The sequence below is a fragment of the Cornus florida genome, unplaced genomic scaffold (assembly GCF_030987335.1).
Source record: "Cornus florida cultivar Cherokee Brave unplaced genomic scaffold, ASM3098733v1 CherokeeBrave_3.0.0_Hap2_Chr08, whole genome shotgun sequence".
NCBI classification, from domain to species: domain Eukaryota; kingdom Viridiplantae; phylum Streptophyta; class Magnoliopsida; order Cornales; family Cornaceae; genus Cornus; species Cornus florida.
In genome coordinates, this window is record NW_026775578.1 from 49,957,635 (window position 1) to 49,965,782 (window position 8,148).

At 35.8% G+C, this 8,148-nt stretch overlaps 1 pseudogene; it reads left to right on the plus strand.

The window, feature by feature from the left end:
* The first annotated feature begins 719 nt into the window (after positions 1-719).
* LOC132272112 (small nucleolar RNA R71) lies at positions 720-818 on the plus strand (annotated as a pseudogene).
* The last annotated feature ends 7,330 nt before the right edge of the window (positions 819-8,148 follow it).

The following is an 8,148-nucleotide window of genomic DNA, read 5'->3' on the forward strand; positions in this document are numbered from 1 at the left end:
AAGCATTCAAAACTTTATCTTCAAAGGCGGGACTTCTAGTATTACCTTGGGAATAAGATTGGTTGGGAAAAAGAGAATTAGCAAATTGATTTCCTTGTGATTGATAAGGTCTATAACCTTGGGATCCTTGGTTTTGAAGTGGAGGTGGACTGTACTTCCCTTAAAAACTGTCTTGGGGAGGGTTTGAGCCCTCTCCTTGGTTTTTCCAAGAGAAATTCGGATGATTCCTCCAACTTGGATTATAGTGAGTCCCATAAGGATTGTTCCATTGGTTCACAAAAGTTGCATTGACTTGTTCATTAGGTTCTTTTTGCACTTGTCCGTGAGGACAATGAGAAGTAGAATAAAGAACACTAGAACAAGTTATACATGTTTCATTTGATGCACGATGAGAATGGTTAGGGAAGGAAGATACTTGGTTCGCCGAGTTTTGGTTAATAAAAAATTGATCAAACCTTTGAGACAAAGACTTCATTTTGGTGGCTATTTCATTTGAATGGTTGACTTGATGTAAGCCAACACTCTTCCTACCTTGTGAATTTCTACCATTCTTGGATGATAGTGTTCTATGCAAAGAATTTTCACTCATGCTCTCATAGAGACGCCACACGTCATCCTCATGCCTATCAATGTATAAGCCACCATTGGAAACATCAACCATACCTTTATAGTTGTCCGATAAGCTCTCAAAGAAGTATTAAACTAATTTCCATTTGGGCATGCCATGATGTGGACACTTCCTGAGCAATTCATTGAGGCGTTCCCATGCCTTATAAAACGTTTCTCCATCCCCATGTGAAAATTATCGAATTGAGGTTCTCATGGCATTGGTCTTAGAAACTAGATAGTACTTCTTTAAAAATTCTTGTTGCATTTCTGCCTAAGAAGTGATTGAAAAAGGCCTAAGATTGTTAAACCAATACTTTGCCTTGTCTTTTAAGGTGAATGGAAAAAGTTTGAGTCTTAAAACCTCTTCCGGCATGTCCGTATATTTAACGGTGGAACATACTTCAATAAACTCATCCAAATGCTTGTAAGGTTCTTCACTTGGAAGTCCATGATAGTTAGGAAGCATTTGAATTATTTGTGGCTTAATTTCATAATGATGTGCTCTAAATGGAGGCAATTGGATGCATGTGGGTGCATTATACTCATTAGGCACATAATGGTCTCTTAAAGTAAGAGGTGGATTAGCTACTTGAGGTGCAACATGAACACCTTGGTTTTGAATTCCTTGATTGTTGATGGGAGGTTGTGGAGCATACATTGGCCTTGGCATTCCATATGGAACTTAGCCTTGTTGTTGTGGTGGTTGGTGAATGAATGGCCTAGGCATGCCTAATGGTACTTGTATGTTCTCATTGTGCACATTGGGATGAAGGATACCTTGTTGGTCTATGTGACCAAGGTCCTCAACATGATTGTCATTATGGTCATCCATTGATAGATTGGTTCTATTTGAACTTCCTCTTCCCCTAGGATTTCTAACAATAGATTCAAGATGCAAATCAAGAGAGACAAAAGTCGGTCTCAATGAACGACGTCCATGCATGCACAATGCAAAATACAACAAACACAAAGAATGACAAACACTATGCCTTCACAACAATGCAATTAGACTTCTTCCACACACATTTAATTCATACTCCTATGCTTTAACAACAATGATGCAAGACAATTAAAAATAAGCCTCCACGCGGGCTGACGATTTAACTAAAGGATTGAGTAAAGAAAGTCTCACAAAGATCCTTTAGCACTTCAACTCCAAATTTATAGCTTAGCTTAGCAATTTTTTAGAATTTTTTAGCTTTTTACTTTCTTTGCTTGCATGAATGCTTGATGAGTCTTTTGCTTGCTTCATCTCCAACAATGCACCTTTTCGAGTAAGAATAACACAATAAGTAATCCAAAAAGAAAAATAGAAGTAAAGTAAAGACACGATCAAAAGAGTACTAATCCTAATCAATTCCACAAATCCGATGTTACCTAATCTAATCTAATCAATCCCCGGCAATGGTGCCAAAAACTTGTTGGTTCATGTCGCTACACCACAAGCTTAAGAGTGTGCATTAAGGCGAGGGCCAAGAGTTTTACATTTATAGAAGCCACTACTACCTTTTACTATAAATATAGCTAGGGCGAGTAGGGATCGTCCCAAGGGATTGGAGGATCGAGTAATGTCGTGGAGTCGTTATTAGGGCTAGTAGGTCGAGTGTTCAAACAATTGGTTGGTTGGTTGATTAAAGAACAACTAAATTAAACTAAGTGATAGCAAAATAATACAATTAAGAGTAAGTAAGAGAGAGAGATCTTGGGGTTTAGAGATCACCATCAAGCAATGTATTTCTATATCATTGACAAGTGATTAATGAGGGCATATGGTGTGTCGTAATATTGGTGTGTGTGTGTTTGGTTGATTCAACAAGCAAGGATGACTAGTTAAGCATGTATTGTCTAAACATCACGTGAAAGGCATAATATATCTAAGCAATGAAGCATATATTGTCTAAACAACATGTGAAAGGCACAATAGATCAAAACAAGTCATTAATCCTTTTATTAAGCTCACAATCCAAATACAACACAAGGTTAGAGACATATATTAGTTGCATTCAAAAGCTTGGATCATCAAACAATAAGCATGGATTGTCCTCTCATTTAACACTACACTACAACTACACTACTAGCATGAAATAAACTAAGGGAGAGGCACAATCCATCAAGGAATAAGTATGAGCCATCAAGAGAATTACAAGAGCATTCCTTTAAGCATTATGTCTTGACAATCTCCAAATCTATAGCATCAATACACATAGACATGCATTAATAACACAAAATCTAGAGACAAGCACATGAACATCTATTCTAGCATACATAGACATATGGATAGAATGAAATGATCAATTGGAAGCATTAAACCACATAAATCATTGAATAAACAAGATCTAAATATATCAAAGTGTCAAAACATTAAGTACAACACTAATCCCTCAATAATACACAAGATTAAGATATAGAAAGCATGCTTGGGGCTAACTTTAGCCCCAAGAGGATGTCTAGCCACTCATAGTGATGATGCTCCAACCCTCAAGGGCTAATTCCATGGTTGAAATCTGCTCCTTGGTGATGAAGAGTCTCCATTAGTGTCTCTAGCCTCCCCCTCCTCTCAACTTCCTCTCCAAGAGATCATATGAAAATCAAATTGGCTCCCCTTATAAAAAGCAATCCTTATCCTTATATAGGTAGGTCAGAATGACACCCAAAATGAGCTGGGGTCATGCATACAATATTCCCTAATGATTGGATAAAGGATAACTTTCAATGAGATGGAAATTTAATTTTTTCGCACCGGAGGAAGTTCGATCGATCGAACCTTGGTTTTGGATCGATCGAATTGGCTGAGATCTATCGAACTTAGGCTGGATCGATTCAACTGGTTGAGCTTTTTGGGAAAAGATAAATCCGAGATATTTTGGGAGATATTTATGGGAAAAGGACAAAAGTGGTTAGTGGGTGGTACAGCTGTGGATATGATCAATCATTTGAATAAGGACAAAAGTGTTCGATCGATCGAAGGATGGTGTTGGATCAATCAAACTTTTGGACTTTATGCTTTTGGGCCAAGGCTTGAATTTATCTTGAAGTGCTGAGATCGATCATTGTTCGATCGATCGAACCTTGAACTTGGATCGATCGAACTTTGCTGCTTCCCACCTTTGGCTTCATTTGCTTTCTTCTTTCTCCAATTTGCTCCTTTCTTTGCTTAATCCTAGAATTGCTTTAATTAAGCTCTTATTTGGCTGAGTTAGCTTATTTTCGGGATAAGTGCCTGAAAATGGAAATAACACGAAATCAATCTAAAATGGTAAAGTAAGATAGATAAAGGTGCTAGAATGTCTAAGCGTAAGGGGTTTAAATACGCACTTTTTAGCGCTCTCTTTTTATTTTTCATTTTATATATATAATGAAAAATAAAAAGTGGGATGTTTTGAGTTAGTGGTGGGGCCCACTCCCCACTCACATTTTGTATGGCCAAGAGGCCATTTTGGCCTCTCATGTTCCTCCCCCTTCCCAGCAGCTCTCTTTTCCCCTCTCTGCATTCTCTTTTTCTTTTTCTCTTCTCAAGCTTTAAAGCTTGATTCAAGTCCAACCAATTGGAGTTTAACTGTGCCGTTTACAGCAAATCAGAGAGCTCATCGAGGCCATCACTTTAGTGTAAGCAATTCATCATTTGGCCAACTTTTGGAAATTCAAATTTAGGGTTCTTGGGGCTGAAATTTGGGCTTAGCTTGGTTTAATCTTCAATTTGAGGTAGGGGTTCTCCAATGTATCAAGTTTTGTCTCTTAATTTGTGTAGAATTCTATCATTATTGTTATATGCTTAAAGTTGCAAATTTTGACATGAGATTAAGGACTTAGAAATGTCTTAACTGTTAAACCATAAGGCCATATGAGGCCCTTGTACATGTTTTACTTGAGATGATGATGCCTTGTTTTATTGAAATTTCAAGTAGATTATGTTTCTAATTGACTATTGTTAGTGCTATGATGATGTGATCTTGATGTAATGATGAAAGTTATTACATTGCATATCATTGCATAAAGGAAGGATCTTTTGGAGGAAAAATTGAAATGAAAGGTTGATTTTAAAAAGGTAAGTTTTCTTTTGAGGAAGGAAAAAAGGGTTTTCTTTAAAATGAACCGGATTTCGCGAGTCCGGGGTTAGCTTGACCTAAGGGAGCGCGGCCCGGTTTGGGTGTGAAATAGTTGATACTAGACTTTTAACAGTTTCTGGGCATTGCCAGAATTGGAATCGAGACTAGTTATCAATCTCGCCTCGGTAAAGTCAGTTAGCGGGTTTTCTAAAAACGTGGGTTGGGTCGGTATGGACTAAAAATTGAGATGGGTGCATTTACATTCCATTTTATACATGTTGTTCGGTGAAATTGTGATAAGTATTGCAATTATTCTCTTGCTAAGTTGATTATGATGTATGAACCCCTTGCATGATCCCGGCATCTTTTCAATCCCATTATGTGTTATTTGACTCAAGGGAGTTCAAAACTAACGCCTTAGGTAACTTCTACTGAGCTTTATGCCCACCCCAATACTTTAACATTTTTCAGTTCAGGAAAAAAATTGGCGGATGACAATCCTCTACTACCTTAGGCTGGAATGGAACCTTCATTTTGTTACTTTTTGTATGGAAACTTGACGAAGTGCATTTATGTACTAATGTAACAACAAATTTAAGCTATGGACTACAAATTATATGACAATTTTGTTTCCTTGTAAAAGACTATGATGAACCGTGTATGACTATATTGTTAGTGTATTTAAATGGGATTGTAGTATGTATTTTCAGTGGTTTATCATATGTTGGAGTAGGATTCACACATTGCAAAGTTTCATAGGAGGGATTAGAACATTTCCAAGCTCATAGTAGTTCAGTGCAAATTTCACAGGTTGTAGAGTCATTTCGGCCGACTGAAATGGCTATTTCGGTCAATTGATTCTTTTGTTTTTGGCCAACCAAAATTTACATTTTGGTCGACCGGTTCTGGGTAGCCTCAGAAGCCATTTCGGCCGGCTGAAGTCCCAATTCGGCCGACCGAAATAACACTGTTTTGAGTACCTTTCTCCCTTCGTCGGTTCATTTAAACTCTGAGCCTTGGAATGTTTTCTGGAACCTTCTTGAGGTATAATAAGGTACCATGGTGATGGATGAACACTAGACATGGAAGTGTTTGACTTAGGTGACCTCGGGTTCTGGTAAGGACTCGGTTAACGATTCGGACCTACGGGTTCGGGCAGTTACAAATTTAGTATCAGGGCGATGGTTTGAATACCATTAGGATGATGGGTAGAGGCCTATCTAGGATTTGCATTGAAAAATTTAGGGTGCGTTTAGTAACGTTTTCGTTTCCTGTTTTTGCAGTCTTAAGAAAGCCGAAACATGATTTTGCTTTCTTGAGTGAAAATAGAAAACAGAAATGATGTTTATTTATACTTGTTGTTGTCACAAATTTGAAAACATAAAACAATAACTGTTAGTAATACAACATATTTGTTACAAAATGTACATAATATTCTTTAATTATTTTATTTTATTTTTTTCATGGCAAGAATTTTAGGAGTTAGTGATTAAAGGGGAGGGTGAGGGGGAGGGTAGATGACTTGAACACGAACTCTCGGACACAGGGAACAACCCAACCACTCAGGCACGACACTTACTTCCATTAATATAAAAAAGACATAAATCTAGAAATTCTAATTTAAAATTATACGTAAATCTTAAAAATACCCAATACATCATAAGTATAAAATTAGATATACCAAGATAAAAACATTCCCACGAATTATGTATATAAATACATGTATATGCATGATGTATACATTTATTTTGTGATATATAATATATTTAGCATATGATAATTTACTATAAATAAAAAATATTAAATAATATATCTTATATGTAATGAAATATATATTATGTTATAATATTGTAAATTAATTATAATTTAATATTTACATATAATATAATATAGATATGATATATATAATAATATAAAATATTTACTGCTTAATAATTTAATAACATTATATTCTATATCAAAAAATATTTTGTCACAAAAAATAATTATATTCTATATCAAAAAATATTTTGTCACAAAAAATAATTTACATTATTATTTAATACATTAGATATTAAAATATATTTTTATCAAATAAAAAATAATATACAATATTTAATTTATTCTATATTAAAAATATATATTTTTATTAACATTTAATATACAACTTAGTAGTATATAACACAAATAATATTAATTTTATTTGAAATGAATAGTTCTGTGCAGTAACATTAATGAAAATGTTTTTGCGCTACAGTGCCGAAAACCTAAGAAACATCATTTTGATGTTTTCTCTTTTCTTCACAAAAATTGAAAACGTTTTCTGTTATAAAAAAACAAAAATATTTTATTGAACACGATTTTTGTTTTCGTTTTGCTTTTTTAAAGGTTGAAAATAGAAAACAAGAAACATTTCTCGTTACTAAGCGTAACCTTAATTACATGTTTATATGCTTACATGTAAGGTGTTAACTTGTTTGAAAAACATGCCTACTTGCTTACTTGTCTATGTGATTACGTGGTAAGTGTTTAAAGTTGATGCTCATCATTGGTTGGGTTTTTCAAGAGTATGGAACGTGTTGTCATTTACAGTCAAGTCAATTGCGTGAGGACTCAGTTCTCATGTGTCTCTTAGTGTCTTTGTTTTAATCCATTCTCTCGTTGTATAGTGTCATGCCACCAAGAAAGGATCCCGATGAGAGTTCTAGCTTTAATCCCTCGGAGAGGGACCAGGAGCAAGTTGAAGAAGATGTTTTGTTGTGTGATTTGGTCCCACCAAGGGGGGAACAAGTGAGGGGGATTGTTAATCCACCTATTTAGATAAGTGAGGAGCAACTTAAGTTGGCAGTACAGGTAGTCATTCACGATATGTTTTGACCAGCAGTGGTGTCATCATCATAGGGTGTGCCACCACCTACACCACCTCTAAAGAAAAGTGAGTCGGATGAGACTCTCTACCACATCGCTAAATTCATGAAGTGAATGTCGACTCTATTTGAGGGCGGCCTCGATCCGCTTGTTGCAGATAGTTTCATGGATAAGGTGGAGAAGCACCTCAATGCCATGAATCTGGCGACGGATAAGTTGAAGATTACATTGGCGACTTATTACTTTGTTGGGGATGCTGAAATTTGGTGGAAGACCATTTCTCACACTCACAATTTGGATACAATGACTTATGCTGCATTTAAGAAGTTGTACTACGAGAAGTACTTTCTGGCACCTAAGAGGAGGGAATTGAAGAAAGAGTTTGATGGTTTGGAACAAGAAAACATGACAGTTACAAAATACGAGAATAAGTTCACATCGCTTTTGAGGTTTGCACCAAGACTTGCTGAAGATGAGGAAGGAAAGATAGAAAAATTTGTTAATGGCCTTGATTTCACTATCAGGTTATTTGTGGCTGCTGTGGAACCAACAGAAAATGTAAAGGCAGTGAGAAAGGCCTTAGTTGTAGAGGTCAAGAAAAGGACAAGAAAAATATTAAGGAGTTATACAAGCTTAACAGAAGTAT